Genomic DNA, 22,043 nt, shown 5'->3' on the forward strand with positions numbered 1-22,043 from the left:
ATACAAAGACTAGTTCCCCACCACAGACAGCAGCCCTCTCTGCCAAGGCTAGGCACAACGTTCATCACTAAGAGTAACTGGTGGTTGGTGTACACATCATGAACTGAGCCCTGTACCATTTTGGCCAGTCCTTCAGTGCTAGCTGTTCCCTGAGGTGTCACCTCCGGCAGGGCCTCTCCTCTCCCCTGGAGGGTTCTAAGTGACAGATGGCATAAAGGGTGCCCAGTGACTCCCACACTACCTGCTCTGATGGGCCTGTGAAGTAGGATTCGATATGCTAGAGCTGAAGGTTGGCACGCTGTGGCTGAAGCAAGGAGTCTTCGTGTATCTTTGAGGGAGGTTGTTGGTGCCGCTGTGGCTGGGACCCCAGAGGTATTTTTCCAGTTGGTGAGTGTTCATTCTGCTCCATTGTCCTCTGGTCCAGACAGATCAGGGGTTCTTGGGAAACTTCTGGAATTCATTGTGAGAATTAACCCTCTCCAACACCCCAATTAGTATGGCCGGGATGAAGAGGAGGCCAGCACCCAGGAGGAAGGGGAACCCGTTCATGAAGTTCAACGTGGCTGGGTAGAGTGAGTTGAAGATGCCAGAAGCTGTCAGCATGGCCAAGCCATTCACACAGACCACAGCAGAAAAGACAGCACTCTGCTCTGACTTGCTCACCAGTTTGGAGAACTTGGCTCTGATGACAGGTGTAGTGATCAATGACAGGAAGAGGAGCCTGTATCCTGTAAATATGAGGGGTGTGATGGTAGCAAATGCAAAGACCACCATCCCCAGGATGTTGAAGGCCAGACCTATCTCAGCCACCAAGTGTCTGCCAGGTAGTGTTGAAGAAGCCGCAGGCCCAGCAGACTGGTGATGTACTGGATGTGGTGAACTGCAGAACCATAACCAATTAGCTTTGAGTCCCAGCACAGAGGTGTGCTCAACTCATAGATGGTCATGATGTCCTGGGCCCCAAAGTGTACAGTGACTACAATGAAGATAGCCAAGGAGTACAGGGCTAAATGTTTCCTAGATTTCTCCAGGGATGGAGTCACATAGAGTTGGAAAATGGATCGGTGGTGACAGAGCATGAAGAGTCGAGCATGCGTTGGCTCCTTGACGGTCTCACCAAAGCAGAATGGTTCATGTGGGAAGTGAGGGTCTCCACTTCCTTCACTGCGGGGTCCAAGCTGTGATTGCTGCAGCTGGCCCTGGTGCGGGTGCCATTGTAGCCGAGGTCAGTACTGAATCGGTGTCAGATATACTGCGTGGTGACAAGACCCTGCCGGACTAAGGCGAATTTGGCAAGGAAGATGATCGACTTTACAGAGTCGTGGAACAGCACCGCCGCCACCGGACAGGCGGGGGGCTGGCCTGGGGAGCCTGAGTGCACCTCCATGCACTCCACTTATGGTACTTCTGGTGCACTTCAGTGCAGGTGTCCTATTGTAGTTTTAATATTCTTCTCCAACATCATAACTCAAATACGTCAATTATTCTACAGTCTTTCTTATTCACTATCTATCATTCTTATTCATTAGGTTTTGCATGCATATGAGGTTACTGAAATACCATGGCTTAGGTCTGGTGCACCTTAGTCTTCAATCTGCCATCTTTGCTCCTCAACACTTTAAAGAGGTCTTGACCTAATGCAATATGTTGTTTTATTTTTTAACTGTTGCTTCCATGAATGTTGATGGTTGATCCGAGCAAAATGAAATCTTTGACAACTGCAATGTTTTCTCCATTTGTCGTGATGTTGTTTACTGGTATGGTGGTGAGTTTTGTTTTGTTTTCTTTATATTGAAGTGCAACCCATACTGAAGGCTTGGTCTTTGCTCTTCATCAGTAAGTATTTTAAGCCCTCTTTGCTTTCAGCAAGTAAAATTGCATCATCTGCATATCAAAGGTTGTTACTGAGTATCCCTCCTACAAAGATGTCATATTTTACTTCATATAATCCAGTTTCTCAGATTATTTGCTCAGCCTACAGAATGAATAAGTATGGTAAAAGAATATGACCTTGGTGTACACCTTTCCTAATTTTAAACTATTCAGTTTTCTCTTTTTCTACCCGAAAAACTGCTTCTTGGTCTATGTACAATTCCTCATGAGCACATTTAAGTGTTCCGGAACACTCATTATCCACAATGCTATCCATAGTTTGTCACAATCCACACAATCAAAAGCATTTGCATAGTCAATAAAACCCAGATAATCATATTTTTGGTATTTTTTGCTTTTAACCAAGATCCATCTGACATCAGCAATGATATCACTCATTCCATGTCCTTTTCTGAATCCACTTGAACCTCTGGAAGTTCTCTATCAATGTAAGGTTGCAGCTGTTTGTACTATCTTTAGCAAATTTTTGGTTGCATAGGATGATAATAGTATTATCTTATTATTTCTGCATTCCACTAGACCACCTCTCTTTGGGATTGGCACAAATATGGATCTTTTCCAGTCACTTAGCCAGGTAATTGTCTTCCAAATTTCTGGGCATAGATGAGTAAGTGCACCCAGTGCTTCATCAGTTTGCTGAAATATTTCTATTTGTATTTCATTAATTCCTGGTGCCTTGTTCTTTGCCAATGCCTTCAATGCACGTTGGACTTATTCCTTCAGTTTCATTGACTCTTGCTCATATACTAATTCTTGAAATGGTTGAACATCAACCATTTCTTTTTGGTACAGTCACTCTGTGTATTCCTTCCATCTTCTTTTGATGCTTTCTACACCATTCAATATTTTGCACATAGAATCCTCAATATTGCATGTCAAAAAATTGAATTTTTTTCTTAGTTTCCTCAGCTTGAGGAATGTAGAGCATAGTTTTCTAACTCCAGGTCTTTGCACGTTTTGTATAATTTTTGACTTTGTCACTTTGAGCTGCCTTTTGAAATTTTCTATTCAGCTCTTTTACCTCCTCATTTCTTCTATTTGCTTCTCTGTGCTGAAGAGGAAGTTTCAAAGTCTTTTCTGACATCCATTCTTTTCTTTCTTTCTTGTCATCTTGATGATCTTTTGCTTTCTTCCTGTTTGATGTTCTTGATGTCATCCCACAACTTTTCTGGTCTTTGGTCTTTAGTGTCTAATGCATTGAATCTGTTCTTCAAATGATCTCTAAATTCAGATGGGATATATCCAAAGTCATATTTTGGCTCTCGTGGACTTGTTTAAATTTTCTTCAGCCTTAACTTGAATAAGAGCAATTGATGGTCTGTTGCACGCTCTGTCCCTGGTCTTGTATTTGCTGATGATATGGAACTTTTTCATAGCACACAATAAAATTTCAATATCTGTCACACCTGGAATCACCATGACTTGAAGATGGTATGACAGCAAATAGCTGATTCGTTCAAATTTTATCCAGTCTAATAGTATGTTAGATTGAATCTTTTTGACTCAAGTAGCAAAGTACTGTAGAAATAAAATTTCATAGTGAAATGCCAGGTCACTGTAGGGGAGTTACAAAGTCGGATTTGTGTGAAAAGTTGATGTAACCCTTGAATTCCTTTCATTCACAGAGCCAATAGAAAGGAGTCAACTGTTTGAGATATAAAGAAAGGCTTTTGTGAGGTGAAATTTTGAGAGAGCCAAGTGCATCTGTGAATCTTCCTTGAGAAGGTTCCTATATGTCTTCTGCAGTTACAGGACATGGAAGTTGGCTGTCTGACTTGTACTTAGGAAATCTGGAAGGTAAAAGAGCAGGACTAGTGAAACTGCTTTGAATATAGGCGATTTAGTTTGCATTTGGCTACTAACAGGAAGATTAGCAATTGGAATCCACTCAGTGGTGTCACTTCTCGAACTGCTGTAAAATTATAGCTATTGAAAACCCTATGAATCTCAATTCTACTTTTAAACACACATCAGTTGTCATGAGTTGGAATTGACTTTACTCTAATGGGTTATTTTGTTTATTTGCTTGTTTAGTAGTTGAAGCCTTGGGACCATGAACTAGTCTGTAGACCAGAGAGAGAAAGCATACAGGATTATTTTAAACTGTTTCTGAGGGGATAATGAAGGAGTCCTGGCATGGCACCATAAGATAAGCACTCAACCTCAAAGTCAGTTTGAACTGCAAGGTAGGCAGTTCAAACTCACCAACTGCTCCTTTGGAAACCCTATACATGGTCACTATGAGTTGGAACCTACCCAATGGCACTTAACAACACAAAAGGGGACCATGAAGGAATTTAGAATCCCACAGAGAATCTGGATGTAGTGTAATGATAAATATATCTAGTGGCACCATGGTTAAAGCACTTGGCTGCTAACCAAAAGGTCAACAGTTTGAATCTATCAGTCACTCTGTGAGAAAGAGATGTTTAAGTGTGCTTCCATAAGCAGTGTTGGAAACATGATGGGACAGTTGTACTCTGACCTATAAGGTTCCTATAAATTATAATTAATTCAGTGCCAGTGGGAAAGGAGTAAGCAGCAGTGGAGAAGTAGCATGTATAATCCAAATCATGGGGATTACTGTATAGGGGCCCAGCAGAAAAGACTCTAAGAACCTAGGAAAACATCCCATGCTGTAGTATAAGCTTTACTCATTTGTCACTTTGAGACACTTCAGGGAGATAAGGACTTCTTTATGTCTTCTCTATGGTCTCTAGTTGATTTTGACTCATAGTGCCCCCATGTATGTCAGAGGAGAACTGTGCTCCATAGGGTTTTCAGTGGCTGTAATCTTACAGAAAGGAGCACAAGTGGTGCAACGGTTATGTGCTTAGCTGCTAATAAAATAGAGGAGGTTCAAACTTATAAGCTGCTCTGTGGGAGACAAGACCTGACAATCGATTCCTATAAAGATGACAGCCTATGAAACTCTAGGGGCAGTTCTACTCTGTCACATGGGTTACTATAGGTTAAAAGCTACTAGGCAACACATGAAAATAGATCTTCAAGCCTTTCTTATGAGGTGCTTTTGGATGGATTTGAACCACCAACATTTCTGTTGATAGTCAAGAGCAAATCATTTGTTCTACCCAGGAACCTTCTTTATGCTTTCAGATTGACAATTCCTCACTTCTCCTTGCTTCCCTGACTAATTCCCTACAGCACCAGAAATAACAGAGAGCAAGTTAGAGATCTGAGCAGATGGACAGTGGCAGTAGACTACTCTGCCTTCAGAAATAGCAGAAGAATTACCTCACAGACACATTAGTTTAAGGAGTAAAGAGAAGTATGACTTTTACATAAAAGCTAAAGTGCTGATTATTTATTATATTTATGGTTGTCATATTGGTTTCAACTCACAGTGACCCAGTATAGGGTTTCCAGGGAGCAGCTGGTGAGTTTGAACCACTTACTCTCTGGTATGCCAGTTTTAGAATTGACTAATTTCCATAAAGTCTTACTTTGAGTACTAAGGTGTATCTAACCCAAACCATAGCATTTTCAATTGTTTCATATTCATATGAAAGTTGAACAGTGAATAAGTAAGACCAGAAAACAATTGAATTATGATATTGACAAAGAATATTAAATATACTATGAACTGTCAGAAGAAATACAGCTAAAATGCCCTTTAGAATGAGGATGGTGAGACTTTGTCTCACATACTTTGAACCACCTGGAGAAGGACATCATGCTTGGAGAAATAGAGGGTCAGGGAAAAAGTGTAAGACCTTCAGTTAAATGGACTGACCCAGTGGCTGCAACATTGGGCTAAAGAATAATAATTGTGAGAATGGTGTAATACTGGGCAGCGTTTAGTTCTCCTATACATCAAAACCGACTCAACAGCATCTAACAACAAAACAAGTCCTAGCCTCAGCTTCTCCAACTATAAAAAGGGAATAACAGGTTTGCCCCCCACATTTGTAATGCAGATTAAAAAATATAGTACAGTAATAAAAAACTCAAATGGCAATAAGGTACAGCCAATAATGTAAAAGTTAAACTTAGCCAAGCATATACTATGATGTTTCTCTGTGGTGCAAATGGCTAAGTACCCATCTTGTAGAGTGAATGATTAATTTATTCTACTAGATGAATGATCATCAACTCTTCCATAAAGCATACTATTTTAGTGAGAATATAGAGTAGGAAGAATAAATGTTTAAAATTAGACTTTTGATTGGCTTTTGTGGTCTTATTCAATCAGATACTTAGTCATGGTGTGGAGTGATTTTACTTGTGTTGTGGGCACATAACCTTAAAGTTTTCCCATATGTGCCCATATCACCATTGTATATGTACAGTAGTGAAAATATTCCCAGCACACATTACAATTCAAGAAATCCAAGTACCTATCTCATCCCCAAAGTATCCAGGGAATAAATTACAAGTTGCACTAATATGCAAAAAAGGATGAATTTTCTCACAAAATTGACCATCATCTCTCAGGCATCCATTAAAACTCAAGAAACCTCAAGCACCTATCTCACCCCCAGAGTATCTAGGGCATAAATTACAAGTTGCACTAATATGTGAAAAGGATGAATTTTCTCACAAAATTTACCATCATCATGTTTTCAGTTGTTTCAGAAGAGGATTCCAGTCATCTTGATTCCCAGCTGCAGGGTCCAGATGTTCTGAATGAGATGATTAGTCGCTATAGATGTTCAGGAGAACCTGCCACAAATACATCTTCTTCAGGAAGTACAGCTCCTGGCAGTCTTAATTCTTGCAACTATGTGCCCTATATCTAAAGAGTGTAAGCTCTGGAGTCAGACTGCCCGAATAAGAACCCCAAATCTTCCACTTATCAACTACGTGGGCTTGACCAGGTTACATAATCTATGTCTCAGTTTTATCATAAGTAAATGGAGGATAGTGTTATTTCCTATCTCTTAATAAGGTCTCTATGGGCCGGACCTGACTCTACGGCACTTAACAACAACAACAACAACAACAAATATTCTATATGAATTAATGTTGTTGTTGTTGTTAAGTACTGTTGAGTTGGTTCCAACTCATGGTAACCCTGTACAGGGTTTTGAAGAGTGGCTGATGAACCATCAACCTTGCAGTTCAAACAGAACTTGTAGTCCAGCACATTAACTCAGAGTGCCACATCAGGACTAATAAGTTAATATATATGAACAGTTAAGGACAATACTTATGACAGTAAATACTTGATATATTTTTATTATTGTTATTACTTTTGCTGATAGTGTCCAACTAGTAAACCATCCTGGAAATTCTTACCACACTGATAAGTGCAGCAATGGTGTGGGGGCACTTTCTGACCCTTGTAACTTCATAAGAAGGACAGAAAATCAAAGTCAACATCAGCTGCCCAAGACCAATTCCTATGAGATGGAGGTCAGACATGCCTGTGCCCTCCAAACATTTATCAGTTTTGAAACCAACCATTGTCCTAATGCACTCTGCTTTTCTCCTGGGATCAGTAATTTGTTGCAAGGACCACACTGATAATACTTATTAAGGTTTATTAAGGAAGTTAACAGGTCACGTTATAAATCAGGATCAGAAAAGCTCAGGACACTGATTTGCAACTGTGGCCTCTTGGCCTAGTCTCTGCCTTGCTCAGGCAAGTGTTCCAAAGCTCTTTTAGCTCTGTCAATTAAGCTTTGCCCAAAGGTGCTCTGGAGTCCTGGTGTGGTGCTGTGGGCTAATGCATCAGACTGCAAAGTTGGTGGTTCAAGCTCACCAGCTGCTCCTTGGAAAACCTATACAGGGTCACTATGAGTTGGAATCGACTCAGACAACACTTAACAATAACAACAACAACAACAAAGGTGCTCTAGCTCCATGGGTAGGCAAATTTAGCTTCTCTCCATTAAGCTTAGTAGAATGACAAAATTAACCAATTCTTTCATTAGGGTTCCATCTTATTTGCATGGTCCCATCCCTACAAGCAGAACATGCCCCTTATTTACATTATTAATGATCTATCCAATCTCCTGATGGGTCACAAGCACTTCATAGTTGTATAGTCCTAACCAATCCTAGTGTGGCACTAATGTGCTGGACTGCAAGATCTGTTTGAACTGCAATTCAAGCTCACCAGCTGCTCCTTGGAAACCCTATTCAGGGTCTCTATGAGTCAGAACCAACTCGACGGCACTTAACAACAATAAAAAACACCCAGTGCTTGGTGTCCTTGTGTGGCACTGTGGACTAATGTGCTGAACTGCAAGGTCAGCTTGAACCATAAGGTCAGTGGTTCAAGCTCACCAGTGTGTCTTCAGAAACCCTATACAGGGTCGCTATGAGTTGGTACCAACTCCACGGCACTTAACAACAACAATAACACGCAGTGATTTGGAGTCCTGATTTGGTGCTGGAGAATAACCACTGGACAGTTCTTCCTTGGAAACCCTATACAGGGTTGCTATGGGTCGGAACTGACTCAGCAGAACATAACAACAACAAGAGCTAGAAAGGCCATATTGACTGATTGACTTCTGAATTTGAGATTTATGGACCACTCTAGGAATAGAACCCATATATAGTGTCCACATGGACAGAAGAGGCCTGTAGCAGTTTCATGGCCACAGTACTCCTACCATGTGCTCAACCCAAGTTTATGAATGCATGCCAAATTCTATGGATGCATGCCAATTTTCCCTTTCCTTTCAGTGAATCTTTCCATTCATTCAGATTTTATTCTTGTATTTGTAATCTCAGCCCCTTTGTACAGCAAACTTTTTTTTTTTTTTTTTTTAAGACAAAGACCCTAGAACCCTAGCTGTTCACCAGCAAGTATCTCATGTTCCTATTACATTTGATTCCCTGAATCACCTGTTGACTCAGCATAGACTTTCTGCATTTAGAGCTTGAAGCTTCAGAAGACAGGCAAAAGACTAGAGTAGGAGTTTGGGGATTCAATTCTCCTCTCATCTCTATAAATAGCTGTTTAAATTCGAGGCTGGGGCCTGTTTCTTTTGGAACTTGGCACTCTCACTGTGTATAAATCAAGGTTGTCAATCTTCACTGCTGTCAACTTCTAACCAGAGCAATTGCACAGGGATCTGTGCTTCCTGTTTAGTGTCCTTGGGCTATTTCCTTTCTGGTTTGTCTGGCCTTGGCTAAGATTTCTGGATTTCCATTCCAGGCAACATTAAATTTTCTCTCCCAAGCACATTCATGCTCACAACCCCTTGGAGTTTGACAAATTGTTTCAGTTCCCACCAAAGCCAGCTTAGTTTGGCAAATCTATCAGACCTGCCAGCATTTCAGAGTGAGTTTGGAGTGGAGGATATCTTGTCTAAAATGATCAGTTTTTATAGGCAAAATGCCCATAAATTCATAAGGTTCCAGATCACAAGCACACTGTGCACAATAACAATGAAATAACTATTTCTATTATAATTGGGTTATCTATACTCAGACTCCTGCTATGGTGCTGTAGGATCAGTACAGGACTGCAAACCACAGGTGAGCAGTTCAAACCTTCCAGCTAAGGTTGCTATGAGTCAGAACTGACTCAACAACAGTTAACAACAACATACTTGGAAATAAAGAGCCCTGGTGGCACTGTAAGATAAGCATTGGACTGATAACCTCAAGGTTGGCAGTTCAAGTATACAAGCTACTCCTTTGGTGAAAGATGAGACTTTCTGCTTCCTCAAGGTCACTATAAGTCAGAATCAAGTTGCCAGCAGGGGGAAAGAAAAAAACAAACAAAACCCAGCAACAATCAGGAAATGCTTTGAAATGCACCCCAGAAGCATCATTTTTAGCTAAATTTAACACTTTACTTGTAATTCAGTTACTTATATTTTAGAGCTACTGGTTGATGTAAATGTAATTGGTATAATAATTCAACAAATTGCTTAATTATTTAAGAAGCTTATTATGTTAAGACATTGTGATAAGCTGATAGGGGATACCAACATGAGCAGCACACTGTTCATCCTGGAGGGGTTTTTACTCTATCAGAGGAGATATGTAAGTAGACAAGTAGCTAAGGACCAAAGGAGCTATGTAGTTGATGGGCTCTAGCTGGGAGATTTCATAACCAGTTCCCAAATCAGCAAAACATTCTTTATATAGAGGGTACTGGGTCTAGACCCTAGAATATGATAAGATCTTAAGCCAAAATGGAAGAAGGACTTTTAGATGAAGGGGCAGCCTAATTGATGTATATGAAAGCTTTCTTAAGGGAGAAAACAGAAAATTAGAGTGAGTGGAGGATGATAAAGAGAGAGTATTTTAAAAATACTGGACTGAAAGTTAGGAAACACAGTTCTTAGCTACCAACCAAGTATGTGACCTTTAATAAGTTGCTCAACTCATTGAGCCCAGTTTTGTTTATAAAATGGGAATTTGTGATTTCATTATTTTAAAGTCTAATTATCTTTTTGTTTTCCCAGATTAAACAGCCAATGTTATTTATGCTCCCTAGTTGAGATATTTCCACAGAGAAATTATTAATGTATTTTCCATACCTGATAAAGGAACTTTCATACTCCTTTTTCTTCAAATTATAATATTTGTCTTAAGATCCTACATTTGAAAGAGAGGGCATTGATGGGTCAGTGGTAGAATTCATGTTATCCATATCTGAGTCCTGGTGTGGCACTATAGGATAAGCACTAGACCTCGAGGTCATTTTGAACCATAAGGTTGGCAGTTCAAAATCACCAACAGCTCCTTGGAAACCCTATACAGGGTCTCTATGACTCACAACTGAGTCTAAGGCACTTGCCAACAAAGATAACAACATACAGAAGACCTAGGTTTGATTTCTGGCCAATGAACATCAGGTACAGCCTCTACTTGTCAGTGTAGTCTTGTGTGTTACTATGATGCTGTATAGATTTCAGCAGAACTTCAAGACTAAAAGGGAAGAAAGGCCCTATGATGTGATTCTGAAAATTATCTAATAAAACCATATTGATCAGAACCAATCACAGAAATGGTGCAATAAACGACAATGTTTTGTTCCATTGTGTGTGGAGTTGTCATGACTTTGGGCTGACTTGGTTGCAGACAAAAACTACAGGTCTTAAAGAACATTAGTATTGAGAGTTTGGCCTCAGAAAACCCATGCAGAGTTTTACTTTCAGTCAAACCTATATTCCATGTAGGCCATCCTCCTCACTGCCTCAAGTGTTTCATGACCCATTCTTTCTCACCTTTTCACCTGCTCCCATGATGTTATGGTTATCTGTAACATCCACTTCATTCAACTGCCCTGTTCCAGTAGGAATTCTTCAGGCTTTAATTCAAATTTCACCCTTTGAAATAAAGAACTTATTTCTCAAGACCCATGATCTCCTTTATCTCTGATCAAATAGAGAAGCTATTTTCAATCCTAGACAATTGAACTGTGGGCATTGTTATTTTTATCTTCTGTTTCAGGAGAACAAGTTCTTTCTCCTCAGTGGCTATACATCACACACCAGTGTGTCGCTAGCACTTTATTTAATTCAGAAACATTACTATATTAATACTTACTGATTTATTATTGTAGCTTATAAACCATTGATTTCTCCAACTTTAAGTGCAGGTTTAGATAAGAAAAGAGATTCCTTGGCCACGTTATATTCAAGATCTGTTACCCATATTCTCAGAGACACTTGGAAATTTCTAATCTATGAGAGTCAGGGAAGAAAGGGGGAGGTCTGACAAATTTCCCCAGGGAGCTCTGCCTGGTGTCCTATGTTCTATTGCTTTTCTGTGGGAGGCACTACCACTTTTTTCCTAGTTTCTGAGATGTATCTATTCTGAAAATTTAAATCCAATGAAAAAAGCAATCAACACTCTAGTACTTTCACAGATTTTCAATTAATGAGAATCAACCTTGTTTGGTTCATTAAATGAGTTGTGAATAAGAGGGAGGCAATAGACTAAAGAAAGTGTTGGGATATGTTAATTGAACATTGTATGCAAGGGTTCAAGGAGTGAATCCAGAAGTCCCAAGGCTTTTTAGGAAGCTTACCCCTTTTTGAAAGATGAAAGACAGGGTAGTTAAAAATCCCTGGCATGAACACTGTTCATGAGGAACAGCAGAATTGGAGCCCTGAAAACATCCACTCTTAAAAATAATTTAATACATATTTTTAAAAGGAATTAGCTTCCCTGAATGAGGAATAATAAGTAGTGAAATTCAGCCCTGAAATTTTGGCCCTAATTTATGCTAAGTGGACAAAGATTGATGTCAAATTGTAGAGGAATACCTAAGGAATTACCTTCTGCAGTCACACAAATATCAGACAAATTTATCATAATTAATGGTATTGCTCTGAGAACTAAAGCAAGGTTGAGGAGTTTGCATTTCTTATAAGGTGCTGACTATATTATTTGCTCCAGGTAATAATTACAGCACCCAGGCTTACTAAATGGCAATAGCTAACGTGCAGGGTTTGTAAACAAGGCTCTGACTATAAGCAAGCAAGGTTTAATATTCACACTGATTGTGAGTTGCCTGTTTCTAACACATATAATGTGTCAGTTAACTCAACCCTTGTATGTTTTAGAGAGCCAGAGTTTAGCAGAAGCAAGGTAATGGAGATTCTTAATGCATCCCACACCACCTTCAGCCTGATGGAAAGAGATCATTGGAATATCAGAATAATGTGAGAATTCAAGACCTATCATTCAATATCTCAAAGGTCTACAGATCTAGGGAGGTGGGGCACATATTTCAGATGGAAACAAAATGAAGGAAGGGCACTAGCATATTTTCATTTCTGCTTTAAGTCATCTCAGATACTTTACATTCAATCTCTTATTTAATCCTCATGACCCTCCTGTAGTGGGTGAATTATTATTATTTCTATTTTACAAATAAAGAACTAAGGCAAGGGAATATTCAGTAAACTTGCTCTGTTACACAGTGGGTAAATGGCAGAGCTAGGACTAAATCAATGGGTAAGTGGAAAAGTGTCTGGAAGTAGGTCCAAGGATGCTCCCATACTCTCATTCTAGAGAGATAAACCAACTGCAAAGGACAGAGCCATTGTCTCCTTACTCTTGTTGTTAAGTGTCATCAAGTCAGTTCCAATCCATAACAACCCTGTATATGGTTTCTGAGGAGAGACTGTTGTGTTTGAAACACCAGCATTGAAGTTAGAAGTCCAGTGCTTATCCTAAAATGCCATACCAGTACTCCCTTACTCCCTTACACTCATTAATCTAGGGTCACCATGCTTGTTGGCAATCCTTCTTCTACTTCAGAACTATGACTGGGCCTTATGGAAGTCATCCCTATGATTCAAAATTTAGTGCCTTTTGTTGTTAATTATAAAGAACATTCTTATTCCAAGTATGATATAAATTCAGTAGGATAATTTGGCCCAAGAAATATACTAAGACAAGTACTATATTCCTGCATCTACTTTTCATATGATACAGTTTGAGTTGTCTTGTGTTCAGGACTGATCAATTTGCATTTATCAGTTCACAACTCATAGGCATTAGTCAGATACAAGCATTATACTCTCTGGTTGTGGGTGGTGGAGCATAGTTTTCTATGGCTATGGTGCTGTTAGGGACTAGGTTGGGAATGACCTAATCATCTGAAGTCCAAAATGGCTATACATGGGTAAAGATCAGTGTTGTCAGAAACCATAAGGATAGTTGGAACTTCGTTGGAACTCCTTGGTTGTTTAATGGTAGTAATCTCAAGACATTATGAAATTAGTCACAACTCTTCTAGGAATTTTTAGTACATCTCTAATGGGAGGACTATGTCATATTAACAATTTATATATCCATGAGCATGTGTGTGACCTCAGAGTGTCTGGCAGGTTGGTGAGTCACATCTTTTATTCACTGTACAGATAATTCATCTTCACAGGACATTTTCTGACAAAGCAAAGCCTCCAGGACTGTCACTCAGTGCTTCTATTGGAGCACATTGATCATTTGCCCATTGGTCACTTATTTTATTTCTGTTACTTTATTCTGAGTTCCTTCATAAGAAGAATGGAGTGCTTTTCACTTTGTTTATTGCCTAGCACATGACCTGACACCTAGAAAATATTCAATAAATGACTGGTAGAACAAGAAAGGGATAAAGCATGGCTGAGTGGGCATTTCTGGCATCCAGTCCATAAGTCTAGCCTTCTTGGCACAGTACCCAAACCACAAAAGCTAGCCAGTCATAGACAAGAAGACAAGCTTAATTTGCAAGAACAAGTTCAAAGAGTAACACTACAGAGGTTTTTCGTGCATAAAGTTAGAATCCATTCACCCCAGTAAAGAACTGAATTGTTTTTCTTTTGCTAAGTTTACTTTTGTGTGAATAACTAAATAAGAAAGTGTCTTAACTTTTAAGATTTTTCCCCCTAAGGAAGTGGTTCTATTATTTTCATAGCTGCAGCTACTGTCATCCTGACTTGTTTTGTTTCTCTTGTAGATGTCACACAGCTCCTTTAATGGAGCGTATAGCATATGCAGAGAGTTGATAAACCTAATGACCAGGAAAAGCACTGTTGGCTTTCTTGACTTTGGTCTGACTTCCAGAGCCAAGAGTCTGAAAAAAGCCAGACAGAATTTAACTTTATCTTCAACAGAACTTTCCTAGCAGTTTCATTAAATTTTAGAAATTATAGACAAGGTAAATGAAGACTTTGGTAGGAGATGATATCCTAACAGAAGGGAATCTGGGCAACCGTATTTCCCAGAAGTTAACTGTGTGGTTCCAAGAGTAGTCATTCACGCACACACAGATTGTTCATGGTGCTTCGTTTCTCTGATGACAAAGAAGACAGTTTGGTAGACGGGACCAAGGAAGACATTTGCCTATTAACTCAGTTTCAAATGAGTCAGGGTCAGCTCTGGAAATCCTATAAAATATGAGTATATGCCTGGTGTGGTACTGGAGGATAAGTATTAGAATGCAAGGTCAGTTTGAAATGTAAAGACAGCAGTTCAAGCTCACCAGCCACTCTTTGGAAACCTATGGGGGTTGCTATAACCTGGAATCAACTCTAATGCATTTAACAACAACAACATGAGTATATGACTAGGGAGTTAGTGAAAAGATTGGATGGGCATTGAAATTAGGTAGACCTGCCTTTAAATTCTGACCTTGTGCAAATTACTGACACCCTCTAAACTTTAGTCTCCATAAATGGAAATGGAAAATAAAGAACAACAACAAAAAAAAAAACAATAACTCCACATTGAGATGTAGGATTAATCAATAAAACAATGAATGCAAAACCAGACTTATTGTTATTGCGTAATTGTTGCTGTTAAGTGCCCTCGAGTCTCTTCTGATTCATCGACCTTATTTAAGGTTTTCAAGGAGTAGCTGGTGGATTTGAACAACCAACTTTGCAGTTGGCAGTCCAGTGTATACCTATAGGACCACACCAGAACTCTTATTGCATAATAGATGTTCAGTAAAAGTTTAGTGTACTGTTCTTAATTCAGGGAGTCTTCTAGTTGCAACCAATCTATTAAGTTTGGAATTTTTAAGAATTTGAGTTCTGTTCCCCTTTTTTCTCCCTTCTATCAGGAGCTGTTTATTGTGGTCCTAATCAGAATGGCCATTAGTGGTAGCTGGGCACCATATAGTTATTCTGATCTCAGAGGAGATGAGACCACAGTTTGTGTACACCATTAGTCCTGTATACTAGTTTATTCTCTGAGTCTTTCCTTCTTTCTCTTTTCTGCAAATGAAGCTAATTGTATCTAAGATAGCTGCCCCAAAGCTTTTAAAACCCAGTTGTGGAACATAAATGTTGTGAAACACATTATGCCAATTGACTGAGTTATACATAAGTCTATGGTCTTAAGACTTCAAATTCATGAAACCAATGCCACAAAATGTTTGGTTATGTCAAAGAAGAATCCATACTGTGTTCATTATGGGTAATTGATTATATATATGAACATACATAAGTGTATCATATAACTACATGTAGCTATGTATACATTTGAGCAATATACACACATATCTACATATTTATGCAGCTTAAAAATAACAACTTAGTATACATATATATATACATACATACTGTCATATTTTAGGTTCTCTAGAAAGCAAAACCAGTGAAGCTTATGATGCTATTAAGTGTCATTGAGTCATTTCCGGCTTACAGCAACTCATAGCATTTCTGAGGAGTGACTGGTGGGTTTGAACCACCAACCTTGCAGTTAGCAGTCCAGTCCTTATCCTATATATCATATATCCTTTATTGCTTTCTCTCTATATAAAGAGGTGTTTATATCAAGGAAATGGCTCACACAGTTCTTTGTTATTGTTAGGTGCCATCGAATTGGTACCGACTCATAGTGACATTGTGCACACTAGATCACAACACTGCCTGGTCCTGCTTCAAACTCACAATATTTGTTATGTCTGAGCCCTTTGCTGCTTATCACTCTATCTAATTGAGAGTGTTCCTCTTTTTCTCTGACACTTCACTTTTCCAAACATGATCCCCTTCTACAGGACCTGGTCCCTTCTAATAATATGTCCTAAGTATCAGAGACAAAGATGTTACAAGATATTTTAAGGAATGATCATTATGCTTTATGATTGTGTAATATTCCATTGGTATTTTGCTTATTTAGTCATCCATTGATGGGTATACAGGATAGTTTCATCTTTTTACAATTGAGAATAGTGTGCAATGGTAACATTTGCACATATCTCTTTCTGTCATTTCTGTTAGATCTTCAGTTACATAACTTTGATATGGGATTGCTAAATCATAAGGTAGTTCTGTTTCTAGTTTTTTGAGGAAGCACAGTAGTGTTCTCCTATGGTGGTTCAAATTCACTGGCTGCTCCTCAGAAACTCTATACAGAGTTACTATGAGTTGGAACCAATTCAATAGCACTTAACAACAACATAACTCTATTTGAGTCCTGATGTGATGCTGTAGGATAAGCACTGAACCATATGGTCAGTTTGAACCACAAGGTCAATGGTTAAAACTCACCAGCCACTCCTCACAAACTCTATACAGCATCACTATGAGTCAGAACCCACTTATTGACACTTAACAACAACAACCATCTCTATTAAATATAATGAAGAAACAGCCTCCTCTATGAAGCTTTCTGGGAATCCAATGTGGTATTGTAGGATATGCACTGGACCGGTAACAGAAAGATTGGAGGTTCAAATCTCATTGGAAACCCTTTATAGGGTCTATGAGTTGGAACATATTTGACAGAATTTAAGAATAACAACAATGAAGCTTTCTCATGGGTGCTGTGTTTTAAGAAACAGGTTGCTACCTACAAGATCATCAGTTCAATACCAATTGCTATGATGGAGGAAGATGATACTTTCTATTCCTATGAAGATTTATAGTCTTGGAAACCCTATGGAGTAGTTCTACTCTCTCCTACACAGTTGCTATGAGTTGGAGTCCACTTGATGGTAATGGGCGGTGTGGGTTAGATGAAGCTTTCTTGGGTCTCCAAAATGACGTATACTCTCCTTCTTCAAGTCTATTTCCTAGCTTTGTCATAATGTTTATATTATTGTATTCATCACACAGAATTAAAATTGTGTATATACTTGCCTTTATTTTACATAAGTATTTTGCAGGAATTTGAGAATTTGCCTTTCCACCACAGATACAATGAATCAGAACCTACATTTTAACAAGATGCCCAGCTGTTTCTTAGAATCACTAGAGAAATCAGCTGGGAATCTTGTTAGAAAGTAGATTGTGATTCAGTATATCTGGAATGAAAATTCAACTATTTAGCATGAATTAACTAATTTGAAGCCCTGGTATTTTGAAATTATAGCCTTTTGTCATGGTCTCCTCTGCACATAAGGTAAATAGTGGTTAAATGCAGTTAAGTCCCTTCTGATTCATGGCAACTCTGTATAGTGCTTCTAAGTAGCAGCTGGTGGGTTTGAATTGCTTACCTGTGGTTAGCAGTCCAGTGTTTATCATTACATGAATATTTCCATAAAACGAAGCAAAGGAAAAATAAACCAGTCATGTCATTTTATCATGCTCTTTAAAATTTGAATATGAAAAGATCATTGTACTCTTACATCTGTCTCTGTGTGTGTTGAAACTTAATAAGAGTGGTCTATAGTCCACAACTATATACCAGTGTTGTTAAGTGCTGTCAAGTCATATCCCTATTCTAGCTCTCATTTAGTAAAAGTTCAATCTTTTTAAAGTCTATATTCTTATGAGACTACAACATTTTAATACTGTTTAATTTTTTTGTCCCCAACAAAATGTGCCTTTCTTAAGGTTAAGGTCTAGGACTTAAAGAAGAATAAGTAAAAAGTATTGCTACTAGGGTTCCCTTTCATATATGCATGGATTTATTTCAAACAAAACATGTTTAAAGATGTCTCTGTGATCAACAGATGGCTGCAACAAGTTCTCTAAGTAATACACTTGTACTAATCTCATTAGGGTGCCTTCAAAATGGGTCAAATCAGAACAGTGACTTTGGAGGAAATCTAATGGGTCAGTTAAAATGAAGGCAGACAGGTCAACTCAGAAGTTTATAGTGACAGTTTTATGAGGATTCCAAAGAAGTTATCTTGATAGATCTTCTTGAAGGACATAGGACCATCACAGAAGTTTTAAGAAAATAGAAAACTGCATTAGTGAGGAAAAGGCCAAGCAAATTCCTCTGAGGACTTTTTCTCTCATTAAGAAAATGCACCTGTTAATTCTTCAATGGTATAAAGAGCTGTCCTATGAGAATTTTGTTGTAAAACCTTACCCATCCGCTCTACAATCCTGATCTTACTCCTTTAGATTTCTTTTCATTCCCAAACCACAAAGAATATTTAAATGGAACATAAGTTTTAGTTCATCATGGATACCAAAATTGATATTTTGACTCGGTGTAAATAAAAAAAGCACAGAGTTCTTTAGAGAAGGATTATTGTTGTTGTTAAGTGCTGTTGAGTTAGTTCTGACTCATAGCAACCTTCTATAGGGTTTCCAAGGAGCAGCTGGTGGGTTTGAATAGCCAATCTTGTGGTTCAAAATCTAGTATTAATCTTACAGCACCACACCAGGATGGAAACACTGCTGTCAGAAATGTATAGAACTAGATTGAGGATATGTCAAGCAACAATAGCTTCACATTTTAATATTTTTGCTTAATAAAGATTTCTCTGATTTTGTAGCAATACTTTTAACTTACCCTTATATATTGATATATTTTTAATGGCTCAAAAATAACCTGGGACATAAAAGATAATTAATACAGTAAGTCTCTGGATTATGACATCTGCTTTATGTACAACCTATACTTGCCATTTCATGTTACATACATTTGCCCTCACTTTTAAACGATTGAACCGACCCCTACTTGCAACATATTCTTTATCACAATAGCCTTCACTTGCTACACATAATGGTTTTAAATCATTGAAAAAGCTTTGAACCTTTTATTGCACTAAAGTGAGGTTAAATGTGCTGATTTACCTACAAATTCAATGTAAAGATGCACTTAGGAATGTATCTCATTTGTAACCTGGGGGCTGCCTGTACAGTATTACTGATTACAAGATTACAATCCAGTAGGTAAGAGGTGGAATTAAGATTTATTTGTATATATTTAATGTATCTACATTTATTGGTTTATTAATATAAATATAGCCAGATATTGTTAAAAGTGGCTACTCAGATTATCCTTGGAATTTTATGAGGCATAGGTCAGCCTACTCAAGCTTGACTAGTTAAATTTCATTTAAATTAATTAAAATGAAACAGAATAAAAAATTTTGTTATTTAGTTGCATCAGTCACACTTCTAGTATTGGATGCCTACATGTGGTTGTTGTTGTTAAGTGCCATCAATTTGATTTTGACTCATAGTGATGCTGTATAAGGATTTCAAGGAGATATGTGGGTTGAATTGCTGAGTCTGCAATTTGCAGTCCAGTGCTTATACTACAGTGCCACACCAGGACTACGTGTGGTTTCTTATTGAAGATAGCATGGATGAAGGATATTTTCATCAGTGCAAAAAGTTATATTGGCTCAGTGCTATACAACTTAAGTACTACGAAACATTTGAAAGGAAGTGTTTACCTTTAACAAGCCAATGTAATATTTTTACACCTGTATAGACTCTGAAAAGAAGAAATATTATTTTGCTATTTGAAGGTGATTTTTTCTCTATGTTTGAGACTGTTCTTTGTGAATTTAACTACTTTCAGACTGGTGTGTAAACAACAAAGTTACCCAATACATGTGGTAGAGAACTGTAGCCAAATAGAATTATACTCACTTAATTTTTAAAAATATCATTCAAATGTGCTTTTCTTTCTGTTCAAATATTTACATTGTTGGGCTTTGACTCTGAAAGTGCAGAGAATGTAAAACTGATCTTGTTTTCCACTGCTTACTCAGATAGCTTCAGAAATACATAAATATACTGGGAAAAAATGGCACCTAACCCATAAATTCACCACGTGTCTGTCAGTTTGTTGTACTGTGGTGGTTTGTGTGTTGTTGTGATACTGGAAGCTATCCCACCAATATTTTAAATACCAGCAGGGTCAATCACGATAGATAAGTTTCAGTAGGGTTTCCAGATAAAAACAGACTAGGAAGAAAGAGAAGTGGACTTTTTCTGAATTTTCAGCCACTGAAAGCCTTACAAATAGCAGCAGAACATTGTCAGATATAGTGCTGGAAGATGAGCACCTCGGATTGGAAAACAGTCAGCATACAACTAGGAAAAAACTCCCACCTCAACGTAGAATTGACTTTAATGATGTGGATGGAGTTAAGCTTCCATGGCCTTCATTTGATGGTGGGGCACAACTCAAAATGAGAAGAAACAGCTGCCAACATCAGAACATGGGATGTACAAAGTATGAAACTAAGAAAATTGGAAGTTGTCAAAAATGAAATGGAGCACATAAACACTAATACCCTAGCCATTAGTGACCCCAAATATACTGGCATCAACCACTTGAATAAGAAAATTTCATGGTTTACTATGCTGGGAATAAAAAATTAAAGAGGAATGGCATCACATTCATCATCAATAAGAGCATTTCAAGATCTATCTTGGGCAATGCTGTCTGGGATATGCCTACAAGGAAGACCCATATGCCTACAAGGAAGACCAGTTAATGCCACTATTATTCAAATTTATGCACCAATCACTAAACTCAGTGATGATGAAATTGAAGAATTTTACCAACTTCTTCAATCTGAAATTGATTAAACATGCAATCAAAATGTATTGATAATTACTGGTGAATGGAATGTGAACACTGGAAACAAAGAAGAGAAATCAGTAGTTGAAACATATGCCCTTGATGATAGAAATTATGCTGGGGGACACACGAGATAATTTTGAAAGATCAATAGTTTATTCATTGGAACTATCTTTTTTAAACAGCACATACATATCACCAGATGGTATACACAAGAATCAAATTGGCTACATCTGTGAAAAGAGACAGTGGAAGAGATCATTTATCATCAGCCAAAATAAGGCCAGGGGCCGACTGTGGAACAGACCATTAATTGCTCATATGCAACTTTAGGCTGAAGCTCAAGGAAATTAAAACAAGTCTACGAGAGTCAAAATATGACTTTCAATTATACTGCATCTGAATTTAGAGAACATCTCAAGAACAGATTTGATGCATTAGACACTAATGACCAAAGACTACAAAAATTGTGGTATAACATTAAGAACATCATACTTTAAGAAAGTAAAAGATAATTAAAAAGAGAGGAAATAAAGAAAAAATAGAAAATGGATGTCAGAAGAGACTATGAAACTTGATCTTGAGCATAAAGAAGCTACAGCAAATGGTAGAAATGAAGAAGGAAAATGCTAAACAGAAATTTTCAAAGGGCATCTCAAGAAGACAAAATATATCACGAGACATGTAAAGACCTGGAGTTAGAAAATGAAAATGGAAGAACATGCTCAGCTTTTCTGTAGCTGAAATGAATAAAAAATGCAAGCCTCAAATTACAATATTGAATGATTCTATGGAAAAAATATTGAATGATGCAGAATGTTTCAAAAGAAGAGGCACATAGTTCAGGGGTTGGGGAGGGCAATACACAAGAAGGGGAAGAGGGGTATGTATGAACAATGTAGATACTGTAACACTTATACAGGTTTGCATGGGTTAAATGGGACAGAGGTAAATAGTGATGTATGCCCAACCTTGGAACATCAGGGCTCTGTGTT

General features: G+C 38.1%; 1 pseudogene; it reads right to left on the reverse strand.

Annotated features, from left to right (window-relative positions):
* Window positions 1-429: 429 nt before the first annotated feature.
* LOC102839087 lies at window positions 430-1,387 on the reverse strand (annotated as a pseudogene).
* Between the last annotated feature and the right edge of the window lie 20,656 nt (window positions 1,388-22,043).

Source organism: Chrysochloris asiatica, unplaced genomic scaffold (assembly GCF_000296735.1).
Source record: "Chrysochloris asiatica unplaced genomic scaffold, ChrAsi1.0 scaffold00538, whole genome shotgun sequence".
Classification (NCBI taxonomy): Eukaryota; Metazoa; Chordata; class Mammalia; order Afrosoricida; family Chrysochloridae; genus Chrysochloris; species Chrysochloris asiatica.